We start from the raw sequence: 27,094 nt of genomic DNA, 5'->3' as shown, positions 1-27,094 counted from the left end.
CGCCACCTCCCCGCCCCAGTTCAGTGCCACCAGTGCCTACACCACGTAACAGGCTTCCAGTGTGTCTCCAGAGCCCTGTTCCTCCTCCACGCACTCGTCCTATGGTGCGTGTCTCCAGCCCGGTATCACCAATTCCGGCACCACGCACTAAGCCTTTTGTGCGTCTCCAGAGTCCTGTGCATCCTGTTGCTGCTCCCCGCATTAGCCCTGAGATGCGTGTCCCCAGTCCGGTACCACCAGTTCCGGCCCCACGCACTAGGCCTAATGTGCGTCCCCAGGGTCCAGTATGCCCTGTTCCTGCTCCCCGCACTAGCCCTGAGATGCGTGTCCCCAGGCCGGTGCCACCAGTCCCGGCACCACGCACCAGGCCTACAGTGCGCCTCAGCCGGCAGGAGTCTGCCGTCTGCACAGCAATGACTGAACTGCCCGTCTCCCCAGCGCCATCTGAGCCATCCGTCTCCCCAGCGCCATCTGAGCCATCCGTCTCCCCAGCGCCATCTGAGCCATCCGTCTGCAATGAGCCTGCAAAGCCGCCCGTCTGCCATGAGCCTGCAAAGCCGCCCGTCTGCCATGAGCCCACTGAGCCGTCCGCCAGACAGGAGCCGCTAGAGCCGCCAGCCAGACAGGAGCCGCTAGAGCCGTCCGTCAGACAGGATCTGCCAGAGCCGCCAACCAGACAGGATCTGCCAGAGCCGCCAACCAGACAGGATCTGCCAGAGCCGCCAACCAGACAGGAGCAGCCAGATCAGTCAGCCAGCCATGAGCAGCCAGATCCGTCAGCTAGCCATGAGCAGCCAGATCCGTCAGCCAGCCATGAGCAGCCAGATCCGTCAGCCAGCCATGAGCAGCCAGATCCGTCAGCTAGCCATGAGCAGCCAGATCCGTCAGCTAGCCATGAGCAGCCAGATCCGTCAGCTAGCCATGAGCAGCCAGATCCGTCAGCTAGCCATGAGCAGCCAGATCCGTCAGCTAGCCATGAGCAGCCAGATCCGTCAGCTAGCCATGAGCAGCCAGATCCGTCAGCCAGCCATGGGCCATCCCTCAGTCCGGAGCTGCAGTCCCTCAGTCCGGAGCTGCCATTCTTCAGTCCGGAGCTGCCCCTTACCCTGGTGCTGCCCCTTACCCTGGTGCTGCCCCTTACCCTGGTACTGCCCCTTACCCTGGTACTGCCCCTGATCCTGGTACTGCCCCTTACCCTGGTACTGGACCTTAGTCCGGAGCTGTCCCTTAGTCCGGAACTGCCCCTTAATACAATGGGGTTAATGTTGCGGGGGGTCGTTTGGAGGAGGCCTAGGAGGTGGTTAGGTACTGTGGTGACGTGGGGACTACGACCAGAGCCGGAGCCGCCACCGTGGAGGGGAGCCCACCCAGACCCTCCCCTAGACTGTGTATGGTGCGCCCGGAGTTCGCGCCTCAAGGGGGGGGTTATGTCACGCCCTGGCCTTATTATTCTTTGTTTTCTTTATTATTTTAGTTAGGTCAGGGTGTGACATGGGGAATGTTTATGTTTTGTTGGTTTTGGGTGTTTATTTGGTAAAGGGGTTATGGGGTGTAGTAGATGGTTTTGTGTTGAGTGTATATGTCTAGAGTTGTCTATGTTGGTTAGTTATCTAGGAGAGTCTATGGTTACCTGAATGAGTTCCCAATTAGAGACAGCTGATTTCGGTTGTCTCTGATTGGGAGCCTTATTTAGGGTAGCCATAGGCTCTCATTGATTGTGGGTAATTGTCTATGTAAGAACGTTAGTAGCCTGTATGTTTGTGCACAACGTTTGTAGCTACACGATCGTGACAAAGAGATAATCTTATAAATTGTGTAGAGACTCCGCAAGGAGGTTTTAGTTTGATACATCAATACGCAGATGATACCACTATAACAGTTAGAGATGAGGGTAGTGTAAAAAGGGTGATGGAGTGTTTTAAAGTATATGGACAAGCATCGGGTGCAAAGGTTAACATGGAGAAGTCAGTAGTAATGTATATTGGGAAGATTAATGAGGGGAATTTTCCTTTTAAAGTGGTTAAAGATTATTTTAAGGTATTAGGAGTGTTTTTAGGGGTGAAGGAAATGGAAGCTAGGGATTTGACATGGAGTGGTGTAATAAATAAAGTTAGAAAGGTGGTAAATATGTGGAGGGGGAGGTCTTTGAAATTAAAAGGGAAAGTCATTGTCATAAATTCATTGTTGATGTCAATATTTATTTATGTAATGAATGTTTTGGATATGCCAGAATGGGTTTTATCTGAAATGAATAAAATTGTAGTTGATTTTTTATGGGAAGGGAAGGGGGTGAGAATAGCTTTTAAAACTTTGATTGCAGGTTATGAGGAGGGGGGTTTGAAGTTGGTAGATTTAAGTGTAAGGAAAACAGCAATTAGAGTAAAAATGGTACGTAAATATTTATTTGGTGAATTGGATTATGGGTGGAAAAGGTTCTTTAAAGAGTATTTGCAGGAGGTTGGGAGGATGGGGGACAATGGTTTATTGATGAGTATGAAGAAGGAAATGTTAGGTAATATACCTTTGTTTTACAGAGAAGTGTTTGAGGCTTGGGGGCGGTTTTTACCAAATATTTATTATGAATGTACCAGATTGGAAAATATTTTAAATCAGCCGATTTTTTTAAATCCAAAGATAATGTGTAATAATATGATGTTGTTTTGTAAATATTTCATGTGGGCTGGGATGAGGCAGATAGGTGACATAGCATATGAGGTAATTCCTGGGTTTCTTCCATTTCAGGCTATATATGACAATGTGGTTGAAGTAGATGAAGAAATAAGTAAAACTACTGTGGAGAATATGTACAAGAAAATATTAGGATGTATTCCCGGGGACTGGGTGATTTTAATAAACAAAGAGGTGGTTAAAAGATCTAGGGCTTTACCAGTTTTATATTATGAAAGTAATGGGGAGAAACATGATTTATCAGGTCTAAAAGTTAAAATGGTTTATAGAAAATGTATTTTAAAAGAGATAAAAAGTCCTGCTGCGGAGAAAGTGTGGTCTAGGGTGTTTCCAAACATGGATGTAAAATCAATATAGAAGAATGTAAATGTAAAATATAATTTTATAGAATGTGAAGACAATGATTTTAAATTGAAACATAATAGGATTTTTACAAATGTGGTTTTGCATCAAATAAATAGGGATATTAAAAGAGAATGTGATATTTGTGGTACGGGGGTGGAAAATTTGATGCACTTTTTTATTGAATGTAGTAGGTTGAAAGATTTTCATGAGTTTTTAAAAGGGCTTTTAGTAAAACATTGGGGAGAAGAGATTTTTACTGGGGTGGAGTGGAGGAGGTTGTTTCTTTTTGGTTTAAATGGGAAAAGTAAAGTTTTAAATATTAATTTGGTGAATTTTGTAATAAGTCATGCTAGATATGCGATAAGATTAAGAAGGAATTTAGGTCATTATGAAGGGAAAATTGTGAGTGTGGAAGGTTTTTTTAGGAGCATATTAGAGAGAGATATAGAGATAATATATAGATACGGTGGAGGAAATTTTGAAAAATTGTTTGTGTGGGGGAGTACTTTTATTGAAATTCTGTCAAATGGGAAACTTGTATTTCATTATTAAGTTGATTTAGTGGATGATTGTGTTTTTAATAGGTTTTATTTAATTTATTTTTGATTTTTTGATTTTGTAAAAGGATGAATTGTTCATCCTTTTTTATTATTGATTGAATGTTGTAAATATTATGTGTTTTTTCATAATAAAAGATTTAAAAAAAATACGCCCGATCTCGTCTGATCTCGGAAGCTAAGCAGGGTTGGGCCTGATTAGTACTTGGATGGGAGACCGCCTGGGAATACCAGGTGCTGTAAGCATTTTGTCCACTAGGGTGTCCTCTTGCATTATTTCATCAGCATCGCTGCCTTGTAGTAAGCATTTGATGCCGAATTGACTAAATGCAGCTTCTATGGGCTAGTCTCCCATGCCCTTTTAATACAATCAAAGTTCCTTGTGCTGCCAGGGAGCATCTGCCTTTTATTTATAAGACAAATAAGAATATTGTTACTGAATGCAGCTTGTGTGTGCTTTGTGCTCCCTCACCCTGTTCAAATGATTAAAGGAAATACTGCTGGTGAGGAGTGGAACTGGACTGGTGTCTGATGGCCCTGTGTTTTCCATGGTGGAATTACAACCCTTCTTTTAACGGTGTAAATCAAAAGTACAAGAGAATGTGAGATGTTATCGATAATAAATCAATTGGTTTCATGCATTTGTGTGTGTGTGTGTGTGTGTGTGTGTGTGTCTGAATGTGATTGTATTTCGTCATATCGCATACATTTGTGATATAAGACAGGTTAAGATATTCAAAAGCTATTGGTGATTTTTTTACAGTGTTGCGTGATGGGAATCTAGTGGTTCACTGATATAATCTAGGAAACAAAATAAACTACTTTTTCACCACTCTGTCTGCAAGTGCATTCCTAAACGGCATTTAACGGAGGTCGATGTGATGTGGTATGATCAGAACACAAAGTGGTTACCTTCAGCCGAAAATGTTGTCACTGGAGAGACTTGCCCTCCACCGATGAATGTAACTCATACTTACCTGGCAAGGGAGATACCGTGATCAAGAAGGCGGTTCACCCAGGGCGAGTCTCAGCCATTGCACGCCGGCTGTGCTGACCCCTGCGAATTTCCCAAATGTGGAAATCTCGATTGCATAATTTATGGTAGTGGGGGACTGCGTCCGCGCTCTCCCCTGATGTCTTGTTTATTGACAAACTGTTGCTTGGCTCGAGGCTTGAGGATGATTTGACTCAATTGATCGTGCTTATGGAGATCTTTGAAGTCAGTTGTGAAGGAGACTTTGTGGACCAATCGAAAGGTGGAAACATTTGTTTTTACCAACATATTGTTGCCATTTTGTCGAAACATTATGTTGCGAAATGCAGCATTGTATTTATGCCACGCTGGTACTTCAATCAGGAGATAGTTGAGAAGCCACTCTAACCCCCCCCCCGGTCATGATGTGTCATGCGCTTCCAATATGAAATTGTCCATACATGCGTTCCTCCTTAGCACAGAACAATGCAATAGGTTTTCAACATCCAGAGCTTTTGTGTATTTATTGTGGCTAGTAGGATAGCTGCATGGGAAACTGTTGCTGATGATGTATTTGTCAGAAGTCATTGTATTTGTCCGTTTTTTCCCACAAGGCTGAAATATGTGCCCTCGCTTTGAAATGTCTGCAAGGTTTGTTTGTATTTCATCCAACTATCTGTGCTAAAAAGTGATGGCTACAGTATATGTAATTTCTTCCACTTTTTGAGTGAGCCAAAGTTCAAGCTGCTTATCTAATTGGTGAGAATGCAATGTCTGTTTATCAGACTCACTTTGACTTTATATGGTGTGCCAAGATATGTATCTTCGATTATGGCCATACCAGCCTTAATAAGCCCATCCTGATTGGAGAAGTGACGACAGGTGCGAGTGTTTGAGCTGTGAGTAAGTGTTTGCTGGAGAGTGTTTGCTCGAGAGCTATTTTTGTTAATTATTTGGATTTCGAAAAATAATATTTTTGTTCTTGCATTTGAATACTTTTAAGTTTGGTTAGTCTTCCCCCCCTTGCAGTTTTGCTGCTTGGGGGAGAGTTTTTTTTCGGATTTTTTTAATTGCTATGACGGATATACTGATATAATCTAGGAAACAAAATAAACTACTTTTTCACCACTCTGTCTGCAAGTGCATTCCTAAACGGCATTTAACGCAGGTCGATGTGATGTGGTATGATCAGAACACAAAGTGGTTACCTTCAGCCGAAAATGTTGTCACTGGAGAGACTTGCCCTCCACCGATGTGTGTAACTCATACTTACCTGGCAAGGGAGATACCGTGATCAAGAAGGCGGTTCACCCAGGGCGAGGCTCAGCCATTGCACTTCGGCTGTGCTGACCCCTGCGAATTTCCCAAATGTGGAAATCTCGATTGCATAATTTATGGTAGTGGGGGATTGCGTCCGCGCTCTCCCCTGATCGCTTGTTTAATGACAAACCGTTGCTTGGCGCCAGGCTTGAGGATGACTTGAGTCGATTGCCCGTGCTTATGGAGATCTTTCAAGTCAGTTGAGAAAGACACTTTGTGGACCAATTGAAAGGTAGAAACATTTGTTTGTAGCAAAACATTGTTGACATTTTGTGGAAACATCATGTTGCGAAATGCATGACTTTATGTGGTATACCAAGAGTTGTTCCTTCGCTTACGGCCATACCAGCCTGAATACGCCCATCCTGATTGGAGAAGTGACGACAGGTGCGAGTGTTTGAGCTGTGAGTAAGTGTTTGCTGGAGAGTGTTTGCTCGAGAGCTATTTTTGTTAATTATTTGGATTTCGAAAAAAAAAATTTTTGTTCTTGCATTTGAATACTTTTAAGTTTGGTTAGTCTTCCCCCCCTTGCAGTTTTGCTGCTTGGGGGAGAGTTTTTTTTCGGATTCATTTTTTGAATTGCTATGACGGACAACATGGAAACGACAAACGGAATGGACAAGGACAACGAAAATGCGCAACGGAAGAAAAATGAAGATAAAGAAGGAATGAAATATGGCAAAGAATACACGGTGGCAATTGAGTTGGAAGGAGAAGACAAGGTGACGACAATGGAACTACTACGAGCAATTAAGGAGGTGTGTGGAGAGGTGGTGGGATGCCGAATGAAAGGTGAGAAGAAGTATGAAATTACGATGAGAAACGAAAGAGGAAAAGAACGTCTAATGGATGGACTACGGATAAGGGACACCAGGATTCTGGCGAGAGATGTGAATGTGAAAGAATTGGTGGTGTCTTTCATGAATCTCCCAGTATACGTAGAAGATGGTGTGATAATGGGCAAGCTGAGTAGCTGGGGCGTAACGGCCGTCTCGGAGATAAGGAGGAGAGTTTGGCCAGGAACGGAGGTGGTTGACGGGACACAATTTTGCAAGGTCAAGTTCACAGAAAAAGTAACATCATTGCCATATTCCACAAGAATTGAGACGCTGGAGGGAGCAGAATACTTCAGGGTAATTCATGACAAACAGGTCAGAGTGTGTCGTTTGTGTATTCAACCCGGGCACATAGTTAAAGATTGCCCTGAATTTAAGTGTTTCAAGTGTGGCAATCAAGGCCACTATGCGAGAGAATGTGTCGGAGAGAAGGAAAGGAATTTCTGTGGTGGATGCAGAAAGAGATTGGCGGAGTGCAACTGTGGAGAGGTTATGGCTGAAGAGGGGAGTCAAGCACTGTTTGAGGAAGCAGTTGTATTGTCGCAAGAAGGAGAAGAAGATGGAGGAGAGGATGTGGTGGAGAGTGGAGAGACGGAGGAAAGAAGGGAGAAGAAGGACCAGAAGATGAATGAAATTGGGAGCAGTATGGATTCGGAAATAAGAAGAGGGAGTTTTCAGGAGGAGGGGGGGAGTGGATTGGGGGGAAGCGCGGGGGACTCACAGGTTTTGGGGGAAAGCACAGCACTAACAAGTACCTCGGGGGGTGAAGAAACAGAGAGGGGTTCGAGTTTGATGACAATAACAGAAACGACAACGACGGCTATACATGAGACGGAGATGAACACGGGGAGCACAACGATGACAATACCAGAGACGGAGATGAACACGGGGAGCACAACGGATGTGGGTGTCAAGAAGTTGAGTTGGCTGGATAACATGGTCTTGGAGGAGATATCGGACACGGATGATGGGGAAAAGATTGAAAGAACGAGGGAAGGATACAGAAAGAGGAAAGCGTGGGGAAGAGGGGGAGAGAAAGGGTGGAAGAGGAAGGAAACTGGATAACAGGTAGAGGATAATGAAATTATATTTTCTTATTTTATTATTTATTAGAATGGTAAATATAATGTCAATAAATGCAAATGGTTTGAGAACAATGGGAAAATTTAATAGAATAGTACAAATGAAGAATTCAGATATTTTATGTATTCAAGAGACGCACTGGGATAATGTATGTGTTTCAGAAGTAAAAAAAATATGGAGGGATTTTATTTATGTAAACAATGGCAGGGGAAATTCAAGTGGGGTTGCAATTTTATTAAGGAAGGATGTAGTAGAAAATGTGAAGAAGATATATAATGATAATAATGGGAGGATTTTAATTTTGGATTTTGAATATATGAATAGGGTTTTTAGGATTATAAATATTTATGCGCCGAATAATGAGATAGAGCGAAATAATTTGTTTTTAGGATTAGGGAAATGGTGCAAGGGTAACTGTATTTTAGTAGGGGATTTTAATGTTAAAATGAATAGACTAGATATGAAAAGAGGAGCTATTTTTAGAAATGACGTTTCTAGGGGGGTCTTAAGGAAGATTATGTTTGATAACAGGTTGATTGATATATGGAGGGATGAGAATCCGAACAAGAGAGGTATTTCTAGAAGGCAGGTGGTTTTAGGGGAATTGAAACAGACGCGAATAGATTTGGTTTTAGTAAATGAAGGGTTAAGGGATTTTATAAAAGATATTAAGTATGTTTTTACAACTTTTAGTGATCATGCTGCGTTGGTATTTTCTTGCGGAGTAAGGACACCTACTAAATCTGGTGGGCTGTGGTGTTTAAATAATAGCTTGCTAGAGGAGGAAAATTATATTGAGATGATATCAGAATGTATTGGGAAAGCCAAAAGACAGCAGTTAATGGAGGAGAATATGGGGTTGTGGTGGGAGGAGCTGAAAATCAAATGTAAGGAATTGACTATAAAATATGCAGTTAAGAGGAATTCTTTTTTGAAAAAGAAGGAGAGGGAGCTACGTAAGACGGTTCAACATGAACTTGAGTGTATAGAAAAGGATGAAGATCATGGGGTGGAGGATTATTTACTGGCTAAGGACGCACTTGATGAATATGAGAAGAAGAAATGTTATGCGGCGATTGTAAGGAGTAGAGTGCAATATGCGATAGAGGGGGAAAGGTGTACTTCATTTTTCTTGAATTTAGAAAAAAGAAGGCAAGAGAAGATTTATATTACGGAGTTAATTAATGATAAAGGGGAAAAGGTTAATGATTTGGTGGGGATTCTGGATACGGTCGAGAGATATTATGAATGTTTATTTAAAAAAGAAGAGGTTAATGATTCATGTATGGATAAGGTGCTTGATCATGTGGATACTAAGTTAACAGAAGGGGAAAAAAACATGTGTGATGAAGATATGAGTCTAACTGATATTAAGGAGGCCATATTAGCTGCTAATAGCAATAGGAGTCCGGGGTCTGATGGCCTAACTGCAGAATTTTATAAAGCTTTTGCAGATTTGTTGGCTCCACTTTTAAGAAAACTGTATGAATATATTGAAAAGACTCAAGTGGTGCCAGATTCGCTGGCCACAGGAGTTTTAACCATACTGTATAAAAATAAAGGGAGTCGTGTAAATTTGGATAATTATCGACCGTTGACACTTTTAAATTGTGATTATAAGATCTTAGCCAAGGTCTTAGCTAATAGAGTTAAGAAAGTTATGGGAGGAGTAATAGCAGAGACACAAGGATATAGTGTACCAGGGAGGGATATTTCTGACACAGTGGGAACAATAAGGGATGTGATAAAGCATATGGGGGAGGAAGGGGGGTTTGTGATGAGTTTGGATCTAAATAAGGCTTTTGATAGAGTTGATCATTCCTTTTTATTGCGTACACTTGGGAAATTTGGTTTTGGTGAAAGAATGATAGGTTGGATTAGATTACTGAATGGATCTGCAAGGAGCAGAGTAAAATGTAATGGGATTTTAACAGATTCTTTTCCTCTGGAGAGATCTGTTAGGCAGGGATGTCCGTTATCAGCTGCTCTTTATAGTTTATCGGTGGAGCCGTTTGCAGCAATGATTAAAGCAAACAAATTAATTCGAGGTATACGGATACCGGATGGGGGGGAGAGTGTTATACAGCAATATGCGGATGATACTACATGTACTGTGATAGATGTTGAAAGTGTGAAGAATGTAATGGAGTGTTTTGAGGTATATGGCAAGGCATCAGGGGCAAAACTTAATGTTGAAAAATCTGAAATAATGTATGTGGGGATAGATGAAAAAGTGGACTGTGGATTCCCTTTCAAAAAGGCTGAAGGTTATATAAAGACTTTAGGGGTGGTTTTGGGGGTGGATAAAGAAGGGACGAGAGATGAGACATGGACTGGGGTTATGAATAAAATAAAACATACTCTATCCTATTGGAAGGCAAGAAAACTGTTTTTGAGGGGGAAAGTGGTGGTGATTAATTCATTGGTGGCATCCAAATGTATCTATGTTTTAGGTTCGTTGGATATGCCACAATGGGTATTAAAAGAATTCAATGGTTTGGTTACAGAATTCCTATGGGAGGGAAAGGGGACTAGGATTGCAAGGGCAACTCTTATCTCGGATTTAAAGGATGGGGGGTTGAAATTGGTGGATTTGGATGTGAAGAGAAAAGCAATGAGAATAAAAACTGTGCAAAAATACTTATATGGGGAGGTAGATTATGGATGGAAAAGGTTCTTTAAATATTTTTTGTACAGAAGTGGGGGTTGTGAAGAAAGTGGATTATGGATGTCATGGAAGAAGGATATGTTGGAGGGTTTGCCTGAGTTCTATAAGGAGGTGTTCTTGGCATGGGGGGAATTTCTTCCTCAGGTTGAGTACACATGTACAAATAAGGACAACATATTTAATCAACCTGTGTTTTTGAATCCAAAAATAGAGAGTGGTGGGAAGGTGTTGTACAACAAATTGTTTATGAAGGCGGGGTTAATATTGGTAAAAGATTTTCTTTATGAGGTAATACCTGTTTTTTTAAGGGGGCAGGCAATTCTAGATACTGTGTGGGAGTTTGATGATACAGTGGAGAGAAATGTAATATTAAAGATATACGAAAGAATTAAATTATGCATTCCGGGTGTGTGGATAAAAGTGATAAATGGGGAGGGGGAATATGAGGACTTGTATGTGATGCCAAGTCTCTATGTGGGTAAAGGATTGGGGAAACAATTATTATCAAAAGTAACACAGAAAAGAATGTACAAGTGTATGTTGAAGTCTGTGTGTGTGAGGCCTGCGGCTGAGAGGATGTGGAGAAAAATGTTTATTGATTTGGATGTTTCTTTGATGTGGGAGAATTTGGTTTTGTTTGGGAATAAACGAAATTGTGAGAACATGGATTTTATGTTACGGCATAATCGTATATACACAAATATTATTTTACATCAGATAAACCGCGATGTACGGCGGGAATGTGATGTGTGTATGATGAAGCCAGAGTCTTTGATGCATTTATTTGTTGAATGTCCATGTCTGACAGATTTTTTCAATAAAGTAAAACTTTTGTTGTGGAGGCACTGGAGAAAAGAGTTTATAGAAAGTTTTGAATGGGATAGATTAATATTATTTGGAGTAGTGGGGAAATGTTTGGGTGTGAATGTGTACCTGTTGAATCTTGTTTTGAGTTTTGTGAGGTATGCAATTTACTGTAGAAGGAATATGAAACATTTTGAAGGGAAAAAGGTAAATGTTTGGGTAATCTTTAAAGCGGGTTTAAGAAAGCAGGTAGAATTAATGTATAATGCAAAACTAGAGAAATTTGAAAGTATGTTTATAAAGGGGAGTACTTTGGTGTCTATGGAGGAGGGAGGAGGGGGATTTAGGGTTAACTTCTGAAATGGTGTATGTATAATGTTTATTAGATTATGTATTTTAAGTTGATTAGTGAATAAGGATGGTGTAATTATGTTTTATTTGTTGTAATGTATTGTTGATTTTGTTTTTTTTTGTAATATGTGTTGTTGGTGTTTTGGAAAATTGGTTTTGTTTCTGATGTACATGGAGTGAAATTGGTTGAAGGATTGTTGGTGGTTATGTGATTTGGTAAAAAAAAAAATAATAAAAAAAAAAAAATTCATGCATTTGTCTGTGTGTGTGTGTGTGTGTCTGAATGTGATTGTATTTCGTCATATCGCATACATTTGTGATATAAGACAGGTTAAGATATTCAAAAGCTTTTGGTGATATTTTTTACAGTGTTGCATGATGGGAAGCTAGTGGTTCACTGATATAATCTAGGAAACAAAATAAACTACTTTTTCACCACTCTGTCTGCAAGTGCATTCCTAAACGGCATTTAACGCAGGTCGATGTGATGTGGTATGATCAGAACACAAAGTGGTTACCTTCAGCCGAAAATGTTGTCACTGGAGAGACTTGCCCTCCACCGATGAATGTAGCTCATACTTACCTGGCATGGGAGATACCGTGATCAAGAAGGTGGTTCACCCAGGGCGAGGCTCAGCCATTGCACTCCGGCTGTGCTGACCCCTGCGAATTTCCCAAATGTGGAAATCTCGATTGCATAATTTATGGAAGTGGGGGACTGCGTCCGCGCTCTCCCCTGATGTCTTGTTTATTGACAAACTGTTGCTTGGCGCCAGGCTTGAGGATGACTTGACTCAATTGCCCGTGCTTATGGAGATCTTTGAAGTCAGTTGAGAAAGACACTTTGTGGACCAATTGAAAGGTAGAAACATTTGTTTGTAGCAAAACATTGTTGACATTTTGTGGAAACATCATGTTGCGAAATGCATGACTTTATGTGGTGTACCAAGAGTTGTTCCTTCGCTTACGGCCATACCAGCCTGAATACGCCCCTTTTTGGAAGTTTCAGGAAGTGAGTGAGCAGCAGGTGTTTGATTGTTTGTAGAGAGAAAATCGTTTTTGGTTTTGCTGTTTTATATACTTTAAGTTTGGAAGTTTGTGTGGGGAGTGTAGCTTATTTTCTTTGTAAATATTTGCGTTTTTATCCCCCAACGGCGTGAGCTGTTTGGGGGATTCTAAGTAAAATAATTGGACGGATACAATGGCTTCGACATCAAGAATAACAACAACAATGAGAATGGACAATGGAGAAAAAAGAGCGTTGAATGAAGAGTTGAGGAGAAGAAAATATGAGAAAGAATTGACGGTGAACGTGGAAGTTATTGGAGAAGAAAAAATAACAACGATGGAATTGCTGAGAGGAATAAAAGAAGTATGTGGAATGATATTGAGATGTAGAATGAAGGACAGAAATAAGTACGAAATAACCATGTCACACGCGAAAGGAAAAGAAAGACTACTAGACGGGCTAAAAATAAAGAGCTGTCAAATAATGGCGAAAGAACTGGGAAATGATGAACTCGTGGTGTCCTTTTTGAACCTGCCGGCATATATTACGGATGAGGAAATACATGACAAATTACAAGGATGGAATGTGAACGCAACAACACCAATCAAGAGGAGGATGTGGCCAGGAACGGACATTGTGGACGGGACGAGATTTTGTAAGGTGAAGTTTACGGACAGTGTGCAATCATTACCTTACTCAACCAAATTCAATACTGTAGAAGGATTTGAATATTTCCGAGTGATCCACGATAACCAAGTTAAGGTATGTAGACTATGTATTCAACCGGGACACATACTGAAAGAATGTCCAGAATTTGTATGCCATAAATGTGGTTCAAGGACATTATGCCAGAGAATGTTCGAACATCGGTGATATGTGTAGAAGGTGTGACAGACCTAAAGACAGATGTAAATGTAAGAAGGAAAAGGATGTCTTATTTCTGCAAACACTGGACCTCATTACTGAAGAAGAGGTTGAGAGGAGTGAGAATATGGAGGGGGAGGAAGAGAGTGATATGGAAAGTGTGTCGCAGGTGATTCTAGAGACAGCTATAGATATGCTTGGAGAGTATGTAATGCCTTCTGGCAGTACTCGAGACGCAGTCCCGGTCTCTGCTGCTGAAAAGGTGGAGCAGCAGCACATGATTGGTGAATTGGATACACAGGTAGAGATGGTGCAAGGTGCTTCTCAGGTGCCTGAACCAGCTTTAAACCTGTGTGAAAATGAAACCAAGGAGAGGGCTGGGTCCACTGGAGTTGATAGCACTGTTAAAGGATGTTTTACAAAAGGCTTGGATGTTGCTCCCCTTACAAGTACAAGTCAGGAGTCAGACGAAGAAATAGATATTGAGGATTTTCAGAGGTTTGCTAGAAATAAGAGAGCATTAGTGAAAGCTAAGGAGGTGACGGGATCTGGAAAAAATAAAAAGTCTATTTTGAAATGACATGTTTCTTTTTGGCTATATTTCTGCATATATTAACAATGATTAGAGTTGCATCACTAAATGGCAACAGTTTAAGAAATATGAACAAATTGGAGCAGGTTTTGGTGTCTGTTGAAACGGACATGTGGTGTTTTCAAGAGACTAATTGGACGGACGCCAAAATGCTGGAAATTAAGAGCAAATGGTCTGAGCTAATTTTTTGTAGTCACGGAAGTGATAAAACATGTGGAGTGGCTATTTTGGTAAAAAATGATGTGGTTAACCTGTTGGGGATGGGGGCGCTGTTTAGACTACTTATGCTAATTTGGCTAATTTTTTAAACGGCTTCCCACAAAATCCTTGATCGTACAATATGCATATTATTATTATTATTGGATAGAAAACAGTCTATAGTTTCTATAGGAGTTGAAATTTTGTCTCTAAGTGGAACAGAGCCCATTCTACAGCAATTTCCCTGACATGGAGTCAGATTTGAGAAATGTTGGCCACTCTTCTGAAGTCATTTAAAAGGGCACTGTCGTTGCTATGACTATACGGACACTTCTTACGTCTTCCCCTGGATGCCTTTACGTGATGACGATTCCAACGGGGTCGATTGCTCGTTCACAGGCCCTACAAATGAAAAAAACCTTTAGCTAGCAAGTCTTTTCTTGCTGCGTAACGCGCGTGGAAGACACCGACCCTCTCCTGTTCCAAGCGTTAGTTTAGCCTGTTATATTTCTCCGGTCATCTTTTCACTCGTTATAGGAGTTACAAACATCATAAAGTAGTTAATTTAAAGCGTTTTATAGCAATTTATATCCGTTTAGTGCGATTTTGGGACATTTATTTTTGCAACGATGTGAAAAGTTGGGCACGCTTTTCAGTTCATCCCGAACGCAGTTGACATTTCCACATGGCAAGAGGACAGCTTTCCACCAAAAGACGATTTCTCCCAAGAAAGGATCCTTTGCCCAAGATACTGATGGAAGAACAGCTCAAGGTAGGACATTTTTATTATGATAAATCGTGTTTCTGTCGAAACATTTTAGTGGCTTAGGACGCCATGTTTTTTGACGTAGCTTCGCTTGGCGCAAACTGTATTGAAAAGTAAGGATAAATTAAAAAATGTAATAACGCAATTGTATTAAGAATTAAATTGTCTATCAATCCCTGTCCACCCTATATTTTTTAGTCACGTTTATGAGTATTTATGTATAAGAGTAGATCACTGTCTAAGTGGCGCAAGGACATTTTCTGACCAGCTGAGTTACATTTCACATTGTCTAACCATGATTTTGGTGGCTAAATATAAACATTTTCGATCAAACTGTATATGCATGTTGTAATGTGATGTTACAGGAGTGTCATCGGAAGAATTCTGAGAAGGTTAGTGAAAAAATTAATATCTTTTGGCGATGTTGACTTTTATCGCTCACTTTGGCTAGAATCAATGCTGGGCTGCTAATTGCTATGTGCTAAGCTAATATAACGATTTATTGTGTTTTCGCTGTAAGACACTTAGAAAATCTGAAATATTGTCTGTATTCACAGGATCTGTGTCTTTCGATTCGTGTATGCTGTGTATTTTTACGAAATGTTTGATGATTAGTAGTTAGGTAAACACGTTGCTCATTGTAATTATTCTAGTCCATTTGTGATGGTGGGTGCAATTGTAAACTATGCCATCTACCTGAAATATGCACTTTTTTCTAACAAAACCTATCCCATACCATAAATATGTTATCAGACTGTCATCTAATGAGTTTTTTTGTTGGTTAGGGGCTATAAATATCTTAGTTTAGCCGAATTGGTGATGGCTACTGGTGTTGGTGGACAAATAAAAGATGGTGGATTATGCTAATGTGTTTTTAGGTAATAGATGTACATCTTTACATATTGTGTCTTCCCTGTAAAACATTTTAAAAATCGGAAATGTTGACTGGATTCACAAGATCTGTGTCTTTCATTAGCTGTATTGGACTTTAATGTGTGAAAGTTAAATATTTTAAAAATATATATTTTTTGAATTTCGCGGCACTGGTTTTTCAGTGGGGGGGGGGGGGTGTGCCGCTAGCGCCACGCTGATCCTAGACAGGTTAAAAATGTCAAGCAGGTATATGTAGATAATCAGGGAAGAGTTATTGTTATTGAGTTTGAAATGCAAAATGTCATTTTTCGTCTAATTAATGTTCATGCTTCGAATATTGAAGCGGAAAGGAGAGATATGTTTAAACCTGTTAAGGCTAGGGGCGCTGTTGTCACTATTTATGCTAATCGTGTAATTTTTGAAACGGCTTCCCACAAAATTCTTGATTGTACAATATGCATATTATTATTATTATTGGATAGAAAACAGTCTATAGTTTCTATAGGAGTTGAAATTCTGTCTCTAAGTGGAACAGAACCCATTCTACAGCAATTTCCCTGACATGGAGTCAGATTTCAGAAATGTTGGCCCCTGATCTGGAGTCAGTTAAAAGGCCACTGTTATTGCTATGAGTATACGGACACTGCTTACGTCTTCCCCTGGATGCCTTTACGTGATGACGATTTGAATGGGGTCGATTGCGCGTTCACAGGCACTATAAATTAAAAAACCCTGTAGCTAGCAACTCTTTTCTTGGTGCGTCATGCGCGTGGAGGACACCGACCCGCACCTGTTCCAAGCATTAGTGTTGGGAGTAATCTTTCTCCGGTCATGTTAAGACTCGTTATAGGAGTTAAAAACATCATAAGGTAGTTAATTTAAAGCGTTTTATAGCAATTTATATCCGTTTAGTGCGATTTTGGGACATTTATTTCTGAGACGCTGTGAATCTCTGGGCACGCTTCCAGTTCATCCCGAACGCAGTTGGCATTTCCACATGGCAAGAGGACAGCTTTCCACCAAAAGACGATTAGACCCAAGAAAGGATCCTTTGCCCAAGATACTGATGGAAGAACAGCTCAAAGTAGGACATTTTTATTATGATAAATCGTGTTTCTGTCGAAAAATGTTAGTGGCTTAGGACGCCATGTTTTTTGACGTAGCTTCGCTTGGCGCAAACTGTATTGAAAAGGATAATTTAAAAAATGTAATTCCGCGATTGTATTAAGAATTCAATTGTCTATCAATCGCTGTCCACCCTATATTTTTTAGTCACGTTTATGAGTATTTATGTATAAGAGTAGATCACTGTCTAATATGGCGCACCAACATTTTCTCACCAGCTGGGCTACTTTTGTCATTGTGTAACCATGATTTTGGTGGCTAAATATGCACATTTTCGAACAAACTGTATATGTATGTTGTAATGTGATGTTACAGGAGTGTCATCTGAAGAATTCTGAGAAGGTTAGTGAAAAAATTAATATATTTTGGCGATGTTTACGTTATCGCTCTCTTTGGCTAGAATCAATGCTGGGCTGCTATGTGCTATGTGCTATGCTAATATAACGATTTATTGTGTTTTCGCTGTAAGACACTTAGAAAATCTGAAATATTGTCTGTATTCACAGGATCTGTGTCTTTCGATTAGTGTATGCTGTGTATTTTTACGAAATGTTTGATGATTAGTAGTTAGGTAAACACGTTGCTCATTGTAATTATTCTAGTCCATTTGTGACGGTGGGTGCAATTGTAAACTATGCCAGCTACCTGAAATATGCACATTTTTCTAACAAAACCTATCCCATACCATAAATATGTTATCAGACTGTCATCTGATGAGTTTTTTTCTTGGTTAGGGGCTATAAATATCTTAGTTTAGCCGAATTGGTGATAGCTACTGGTGTTGGTGGACAAATAAAATATGGTGGATTATGCTAATGTGTTTTTAGCTAATAGATTTACATCTTTACATATTGTGTCTTCCCTGTAAAACATTTTAAAAATCGGACATGTTGGCTGGATTCACAAGATCTGTGTCTTTCATTAGCTGTATTGGACTTTAATGTGTGAAAGTTAAATATTTAAAAAATATATTTTTTTTGAATTTCGCGGCACTGGTTTTTCAGTGGGGGTGGGGGGGGAGTGCCGCTAGCGGCACCCCAGTCCTAGACAGGTTAATAACCTAAGAACACTGTGTTCAGAGAACTGTATACTAGTAGGAGATTTTAACGTGAAGTGTACTAGAATGGATGTCTCGAGATGGGATAGTTTCAGACATGATTCGTCTAGAAATGCTTTACGGGAATTAATGAATAAGGAAAATCTTGTAGATATTTGGAGGGCTGAAAATGTAAATAGAAGAGAGTTTTCGAGAAGGCAGGTGGTGTTAAATGAACTAAAACAAAGTAGAATTGATTTATGTTTAGCAAAGGTAGATGTGGTACAGCAGGTTCAGAAGATGACATATAATTTTACAGCATACAGTGATCATGCAGTAATGTCATTTCAGATAGGTTTTGCTGTGGGGATAATGGGGGGAGGTGTCTGGTGTTTAAATGCCAGTCTGTTAAAGGAATGAAAGTTATATAAAGGAAATTGTTGAATGTATCGAGGATAAAATGTCTAATGTACTGTTAAAAGAGAATGTGTGTTTATGGTGGGAGGAAGTGAAAGTTAAAGTAAAAAACAGGAGTATTAGGTACTCTAAAAATCGTAACCGTTTAGATAAGCAGAAAGAAAAAATGCTTAGAAATAGGATGTTACATGAACTTGAAAAGGCTGATGCTGATCCAGACTATGATGTTGTGAACTATTTGAAAATCCATGCAGAGCTAGGGTTTTATGAAAAAAAAAAAAGTTTAGGGGCTATTGTTAGGAGAAAGGCACAGTATGCCTTGGAGGGAGAGAAATGTACTTCCTTTTTTCTGGGGCTTGAAAAACGAAAGAAATTTAAGAGTTATATTGTAGAATTAGAAAATGAAAAAGGTGTAAAGGTAAATGATTTTGTTGACATCTTAGATTCAGTTGAATCCTTTTACGGAAATCTTTATAAAAAGAATGATGTGGACAAAGTGTGTGTTGCAAAAGTGTTGGAGAAAATCAGTGCCAAAGTATCTCAGGCAGATAGAATGATGTGTGATGAAGATATTTCAATTGTGGAAATCAAGAAAGCAATTGAGAACACTCAAGGAAATAAAAGTCCAGGTTTGGATTGTTTAACAAATTAATTCTATAAAGCTTTTGTGGATATTTTGGCACCCATTTTATTGAAGGTTTTTCAGTATATGGAAGAGAATAAGGAAATCCCTGAGTCTATGTCAATTGGTATGTTAACCATCTTGTTTAAAAATAGAGGCAGTAGGTTAACCTCTCTGGGATAGATGGGACGCTTGCGTCCCAACAGCCATGTCAAAATGTAGAGCGCCAAATTCAAAAAAATTATATAAAATTAAACTTGATTAAATCACACATATAAAATATCAAATTAAAGCTACACTCGTTGTGAATCCAGCCAACATGTCAGATTTCAAAAAGGCTTTTCGGCGAAAGCATAAGATGCTATTATCTGATGATAGCCCAATGTAAACAAGAGAGTGTAGCCTATTTCAACCATGCTAGCGCTACTCAAAACGCTAATATAAAATATAAAACATGCATTACCTTTGACGAGATTCTTTTGTTGGCACTCCAATATGTCCCATAAACATCACAAATGGTCCTTTTGTTCGATTAATTCCATCCATATATATCCAAATTGTCCATTTATTTGGCGCCGTTGTACCAGGAAAAACAGCGTTCAATTTGAACAAAATCACGACACAATATCTAAAAAAAATTACCTCTAAACTTTGCCAAAACATTTCAAAGTACTTTTGTAATACAGCTTAAGGTATTTGTAAACGTTAGTGGGAAGCCGTTTCAAAAATTACACGATTAGCATAAATAGTCACAACAGCGCCCCCATCCTCAACAGGTTAACGCAGGTCGATGTGATGTGGTATGATCAGAACACAAAGTGGTTACCTTCAGCCGAAAATGTTGTCACTGGAGAGACTTGCCCTCCACCGATGTGTGTAACTCATACTTACCTGGCAAGGGAGATACCGTGATCAAGAAGGCGGTTCACCCAGGGCGAGGCTCAGCCATTGCACTCCGGCTGTGCTGACCCTTGCGAATTTCCCAAATGTGGAAATCTCGATTGCATAATTTATGGTAGTGGGGGACTGCGTCCGCGCTCTCCCCTGATCTCTTGTTTAATGACAAACCGTTGCTTGGCGCCAGGCTTGAGGATGACTTGAGTCGATTGCCCGTGCTTATGGAGATCCTTGAAGTCAGTTGAGAAAGACACTTTGTGGACCAATTGAAAGGTAGAAACATTTATTTGTAGCAAAACATTGTTGACATTTTGTGGAAACATCATGTTGCGAAATGCATGACTTTATGTGGTGTACCAAGAGTTGTTCCTTCGCTGACGGCCATACCAGCCTGAATACGCCCGATCTCGTCTGATCTCGGAAGCAAAGTAGGGTCGGGCCTGGTTAGTACTTGGATGGGATACCGCCTGGGAATACCAGGTGCTGTAAGCATTTTGTCCACTAGGGTGTCCTCTTGCATTTTTTCATCAGCATCGCTGCCTTGTAGTAAGCATTTGATGCTGAATTGACTAAATGCAGCTTCTATGGGCTAGTCTCCCATGCCCTTTTAATACAATCAAAGTTACTTGTGCTGCCAGGGAGCAACTGCCTTTTATTTATAAGACAAATAAGAATATGGTTACTGAATGCAGCTTGTGTGTGCTTTGTGCTCCCTCGCCCTGTTCAAATGATTAAAGGAAATACTGCTGGTGAGGAGTGGAACTGGACTGGTGTCTGATGGCACTGAGTTTTCCATGGTGGAATTACAACCCTTCTTTTAACGGTGTAAATCAAAAGTACAAGAGAATGTGAGATGTTATCGATAATTAATCAATTTATTTCATGCATTTGTCTGTGTGTGTGTGTGTGTCTGAATGTGATTGTATTTCGTCATATCGCATACATTTGTGATATAAGACAGGTTAAGATATTCAAAAGCTATTGGTGATTTTTTTACAGTGTTGCGTGATGGGAATCTAGTGGTTCACTGATATAATCTAGGAAACAAAATAAACTACTTTTTCACCACTCTGTCTGCAAGTGCATTCCTAAACGGCATTTAACGGAGGTCGATGTGATGTGGTATGATCAGAACACAAAGTGGTTACCTTCAGCCGAAAATGTTGTCACTGGAGAGACTTGCCCTCCACCGATGAATGTAACTCATACTTACCTGGCAAGGGAGATACCGTGATCAAGAAGGCGGTTCACCCAGGGCGAGTCTCAGCCATTGCACGCCGGCTGTGCTGACCCCTGCGAATTTCCCAAATGTGGAAATCTCGATTGCATAATTTATGGTAGTGGGGGACTGCGTCCGCGCTCTCCCCTGATGTCTTGTTTATTGACAAACTGTTGCTTGGCTCGAGGCTTGAGGATGATTTGACTCAATTGATCGTGCTTATGGAGATCTTTGAAGTCAGTTGTGAAGGAGACTTTGTGGACCAATCGAAAGGTGGAAACATTTGTTTTTACCAACATATTGTTGCCATTTTGTCGAAACATTATGTTGCGAAATGCAGCATTGTATTTATGCCACGCTGGTACTTCAATCAGGAGATAGTTGAGAAGCCACTCTAACCCCCCCCCGGTCATGATGTGTCATGCGCTTCCAATATGAAATTGTCCATACATGCGTTCCTCCTTAGCACAGAACAATGCAATAGGTTTTCAACATCCAGAGCTTTTGTGTATTTATTGTGGCTAGTAGGATAGCTGCATGGGAAACTGTTGCTGATGATGTATTTGTCAGAAGTCATTGTATTTGTCCGTTTTTTCCCACAAGGCTGAAATATGTGCCCTCGCTTTGAAATGTCTGCAAGGTTTGTTTGTATTTCATCCAACTATCTGTGCTAAAAAGTGATGGCTACAGTATATGTAATTTCTTCCACTTTTTGAGTGAGCCAAAGTTCAAGCTGCTTATCTAATTGGTGAGAATGCAATGTCTGTTTATCAGACTCACTTTGACTTTATATGGTGTGCCAAGATATGTATCTTCGATTATGGCCATACCAGCCTTAATAAGCCCATCCTGATTGGAGAAGTGACGACAGGTGCGAGTGTTTGAGCTGTGAGTAAGTGTTTGCTGGAGAGTGTTTGCTCGAGAGCTATTTTTGTTAATTATTTGGATTTCGAAAAATAATATTTTTGTTCTTGCATTTGAATACTTTTAAGTTTGGTTAGTCTTCCCCCCCTTGCAGTTTTGCTGCTTGGGGGAGAGTTTTTTTTCGGATTTTTTTAATTGCTATGACGGACAACATGGAAACGACAAACGGAATGGACAAGGACAACGAAAATGCGCAACGGAAGAAAAATGAAGATAAAGAAGGAATGAAATATGGCAAAGAATGCACGGTGGCAATTGAGTTGGAAGGAGAAGACAAGGTGACGACAATGGAACTACTACGAGCAATTAAGGAGGTGTGTGGAGAGGTGGTGGGATGCCGAATGAAAGGTGAGAAGAAGTATGAAATTACGAAGAGAAACGAAAGAGGAAAAGAACGTCTAATGGATGGACCACGGATAAGGGACACCAGGATTCTGGCGAGAGATGTGAATGTGAAAGAATTGGTGGTGTCTTTCATGAATCTCCCAGTATACGTAGAAGATGGTGTGATAATGGGCAAGCTGAGTAGCTGGGGCGTAACGTCCGTCTCGGAGATAAGGAGGAGAGTTTGGCCAGGAACGGAGGTGGTTGATGGGACACGATTTTGCAAGGTCAAGTTCACAGAAAAAGTAACATCATTGCCATATTCCACAAGAATTGAGACGCTGGAGGGAGCAGAATACTTCAGGGTAATTCATGACAAACAGGTCAGAGTGTGTCGTTAGTGTATTCAACCCGGGCACATAGTTAAAGATTGCCCTGAATTTAAGTGTTTCAAGTGTGGCAATCAAGGCCACTATGCGAGAGAATGTGTCGGAGAGAAGGAAAGGAATTTCTGTGGTGGATGCAGAAAGAGATTGGCGGAGTGCAACTGTGGAGAGGTTATGGCTGAAGAGGGGAGTCAAGCACTGTTCGAGGAAGCAGTTGTATTGTCGCAAGAAGGAGAAGAAGATGGAGGAGAGGATGTGGTGGAGAGTGGAGAGACGGAGGAAAGAAGGGAGAAGAAGGACCAGAAGATGAATGAAATTGGGAGCAGTATGGATTCGGAAATAAGAAGAGGGAGTTTTCAGGAGGAGGGGGGGAGTGGATTGGGGGGAAGCGCGGGGGACTCACAGGTTTTGGGGGAAAGCACAGCACTAACAAGTACCTCGGGGGGTGAAGAAACAGAGAGGGGTTCGAGTTTGATGACAATAACAGAAACGACAACGACGGCTATACATGAGACGGAGATGAACACGGGGAGCACAACGATGACAATACCAGAGACGGAGATGAACACGGGGAGCACAACGGATGTGGGTGTCAAGAAGTTGAGTTGGCTGGATAACATGGTCTTGGAGGAGATATCGGACACGGATGATGGGGAAAAGATTGAAAGAACGAGGGAAGGATACAGAAAGAGGAAAGCGTGGGGAAGAGGGGGAGAGAAAGGGTGGAAGAGGAAGGAAACTGGATAACAGGTAGAGGATAATGAAATTATATTTTCTTATTTTATTATTTATTAGAATGGTAAATATAATGTCAATAAATGCAAATGGTTTGAGAACAATGGGAAAATTTAATAGAATAGTACAAATGAAGAATTCAGATATTTTATGTATTCAAGAGACGCACTGGGATAATGTATGTGTTTCAGAAGTAAAAAAAATATGGAGGGATTTTATTTATGTAAACAATGGCAGGGGAAATTCAAGTGGGGTTGCAATTTTATTAAGGAAGGATGTAGTAGAAAATGTGAAGAAGATATATAATGATAATAATGGGAGGATTTTAATTTTGGATTTTGAATATATGAATAGGGTTTTTAGGATTATAAATATTTATGCGCCTAATACTGAAATAGAGCGCAAAAATTTATTTTTAGAAATAGGGAAATGGTGTGAGGGGAACTGTATTGTAGTTGGAGATTTTAATGTTAAAATGGATAGACTGGATATGACAAGAGGAGCTATTTTTAGAAATGATGTATCTAGGGGGGTTTTAAAGAAGATGATGTTAGAAAAAGGAATAATTGATATATGGAGAGAGGAAAATCCAGAAAAAAGAGAATTTTCTAGAAGGCAGGTGGTTTTAGGGTATTTAAAACAAACGAGGATAGATCTGGTTTTAGTAAAAGAAGGTTTAAGAAATGTTATGAAAGATATTAAGTATGTTTTTACAACTTTTAGTGATCATGCAGGTTTAACATTTTCAGTGGGATTAGATAAGGAAAGAACAGGGGGTGGAATATGGTGTATGAATGCAGGGGATTTGGGAGATGAGGAATATGGGAAACAACTTAAATCTTTGATAGCATGTGAAATGGAGGATAAGCAGAAAGAGAATGATAAGTGTTCATGGTGGGATAAGGTTAAGGAAAAAATAAAAGTTTTTAGTATAGGATATGCAAGGAAAAAGAGAGGTAGGATGAAAAGAGAAGAAAATGAGTTGAGGGCTAAATTGGATAAAGAAATGAGGAAGTGTGACAGTGAACCTAATTATAATATAGGAAAGTTTTTGGAATTAAAAGCACAATTGACTAAATATGAAATAGATAAGTGTAAGGGTGCAATTATAAGAAGTAAGGCAAAGTATGTTTTGGAGGGGGAGAAATGTACTTCATTTTTTCTTGGTTTAGAGAAGAATAAACAGAGGAGAACATATATTAGAGAGATCGAAAATATAAAGGGTGAAGTTGTCAATGATTATGTAGAGGTTTTAGAAACAGTGCAGAATTTTTATAAGGATTTATTTAAGAAAGGGGAGGTGGATGAGGGGTGTGTAAAGGAGATATTGGATAGTGTGGATGTGCAAATTAAGGAAGAGGATAAACAAATGTGTGATGGGAAGATAACATTGAATGAAGTTATAGATGCGATTAAGGGTTTACAAGTAAATAAGAGTCCTGGAGTAGATGGAATAATTGCAGAGTTTTATAAAATATATGCCAGTTTTTTAGCACCTATTTTATTGGAAGTTTATCAATATATGGAGGATAATGATAGTATTTCTGAATCTATGGTGACAGGGCTGATAACGATTTTATATAAAAATAAGGGGAGTAAATTAAAACTGGAGAATTATAGGCCAATTAGTTTATTAAATTCGGATTATAAGATTTTAGCTAAGGTACTGGCAAATAGAATGAAGCAAGTTTTAAATGATATTATAGCACCTACACAGAATTATAGTGTGCCTGGTAGAGATATTGCGGATACAATTAATACAATTAGAGATGTGATAAATAAAATGAATCATGATAAGATGGGGGGGATTGTTTTAAGCATAGATTTAAATAAAGCTTTTGATAGGGTGGAACATGATTTTATGTTTAGGGTAATGGATAAATATGGTTTTGGTAATAGAATAATAGGATGGATAAAATTATTATATAAGAAGGCAAAAAGTAGGGTGAAATGTAATGGGGTTTTAACCGATTCTTTTATTCTTGAGAGATCTGTGAGACAGGGCTGTCCTTTATCAGCTTTATTATTCGTTTTATCGGTAGAACCTTTAGCAGCATTTCTTAAAAGAGATAATCTTATAAATTGTGTAGAGACTCCGCAAGGAGGTTTTAGTTTGATACATCAATACGCAGATGATACCACTATAACAGTTAGAGATGAGGGTAGTGTAAAAAGGGTGATGGAGTGTTTTAAAGTATATGGACAAGCATCGGGTGCAAAGGTTAACATGGAGAAGTCAGTAGTAATGTATATTGGGAAGATTAATGAGGGGAATTTTCCTTTTAAAGTGGTTAAAGATTATTTTAAGGTATTAGGAGTGTTTTTAGGGGTGAAAGAATTGGAAGCTAGGGATTTGACATGGAGTGGTGTAATAAATAAAGTTAGAAAGGTGGTAAATATGTGGAGGGGGAGGTCTTTGAAATTAAAAGGGAAAGTCATTGTCATAAATTCATTGTTGATGTCAATATTTATTTATGTAATGAATGTTTTGGATATGCCAGAATGGGTTTTATCTGAAATGAATAAAATTGTAGTTGATTTTTTATGGGAAGGGAAGGGGGTGAGAATAGCTTTTAAAACTTTGATTGCAGGTTATGAGGAGGGGGGTTTGAAGTTGGTAGATTTAAGTGTAAGGAAAACAGCAATTAGAGTAAAAATGGTACGGAAATATTTATTTGGTGAATTGGATTATGGGTGGAAAAGGTTTTTTAAAGAGTATTTGCAGGAGGTTGGGAGGATGGGGGACAATGGTTTATTGATGAGTATGAAGAAGGAAATGTTAGGTAATATACCTTTGTTTTACAGAGAAGTGTTTGAGGCTTGGGGGCGGTTTTTACCAAATATTTATTATGAATGTACCAGTTTAGAAAATATTTTAAATCAGCCGATATTTTTAAATCCAAAGATAAAGTGCAATAATATGATGTTGTTTTGTAACTATTTTATGAGGGCTGGGATGAGGCAGATAGGTGACATAGCATATGAGGTAATTCCTGGGTTTCTTCCATTTCAGGCTATATATGACAATGTGGTTGAAGTAGATGAAGAAATAAGTAAAACTACTGTGGAGAATATGTATAAGAAAATATTAGGATGTATTCCCGGGGAGTGGGTGATTTTAATAAACAAAGAGGTGGTTAAAAGATCTAGGGCTTTACCAGTTTTATATTATGAAAGTAATGGGGAGAAACATGTTTTATCAGGTCTAAAAGTTAGAATGGTTTATAGAAAATGTATTTTAAAAGAGATAAAAAGTCCTGCTGCGGAGAAAGTGTGGTCTAGGGTGTTTCCAAACATGGATGTAAAATCAATATGGAAGAATGTAAATGTAAAATATAATTTTATAGAATGTGAAGACAATGATTTTAAATTGAAACATAATAGGATTTTTACAAATGTGGTTTTGCATCAAATAAATAGGGATATTAAAAGAGAATGTGATATTTGTGGTACGGGGGTGGAAAATTTGATGCACTTTTTTA

At 39.6% G+C, this 27,094-nt stretch overlaps 6 non-coding genes across 6 annotated transcripts; all 6 read left to right on the top strand.

Moving 5' to 3' along the window:
- Positions 1–4,559: 4,559 nt before the first annotated feature.
- Positions 4,560–4,723, top strand: LOC129846044 (U1 spliceosomal RNA). The gene has a single exon (XR_008758168.1). It is a non-coding gene; the product is annotated as a U1 spliceosomal RNA (small nuclear RNA).
- A 1,105-nt stretch (positions 4,724–5,828) lies between these two features.
- On the top strand, positions 5,829–5,992 carry LOC129846033 (U1 spliceosomal RNA). Its single transcript, XR_008758158.1, has one exon. It is a non-coding gene; the product is annotated as a U1 spliceosomal RNA (small nuclear RNA).
- A 6,208-nt stretch (positions 5,993–12,200) lies between these two features.
- LOC129846041 (U1 spliceosomal RNA) lies at positions 12,201–12,364 on the top strand. Its single transcript, XR_008758166.1, has one exon. It is a non-coding gene; the product is annotated as a U1 spliceosomal RNA (small nuclear RNA).
- A 7,646-nt stretch (positions 12,365–20,010) lies between these two features.
- LOC129846039 (U1 spliceosomal RNA) lies at positions 20,011–20,174 on the top strand. The gene has a single exon (XR_008758164.1). It is a non-coding gene; the product is annotated as a U1 spliceosomal RNA (small nuclear RNA).
- Positions 20,175–20,397: 223 nt separating this feature from the next.
- LOC129846031 (5S ribosomal RNA) lies at positions 20,398–20,516 on the top strand. Its single transcript, XR_008758156.1, has one exon. It is a non-coding gene; the product is annotated as a 5S ribosomal RNA (ribosomal RNA).
- Positions 20,517–21,229: 713 nt separating this feature from the next.
- Positions 21,230–21,393, top strand: LOC129846043 (U1 spliceosomal RNA). Its single transcript, XR_008758167.1, has one exon. It is a non-coding gene; the product is annotated as a U1 spliceosomal RNA (small nuclear RNA).
- The last annotated feature ends 5,701 nt before the right edge of the window (positions 21,394–27,094 follow it).

Source organism: Salvelinus fontinalis, unplaced genomic scaffold (assembly GCF_029448725.1).
Source record: "Salvelinus fontinalis isolate EN_2023a unplaced genomic scaffold, ASM2944872v1 scaffold_0434, whole genome shotgun sequence".
Lineage (NCBI taxonomy): Eukaryota > Metazoa > Chordata > Actinopteri > Salmoniformes > Salmonidae > Salvelinus > Salvelinus fontinalis.
Note: the sequence above shows the minus strand (reverse complement) of the source record. Positions and strands in the feature narration are given on the sequence as shown.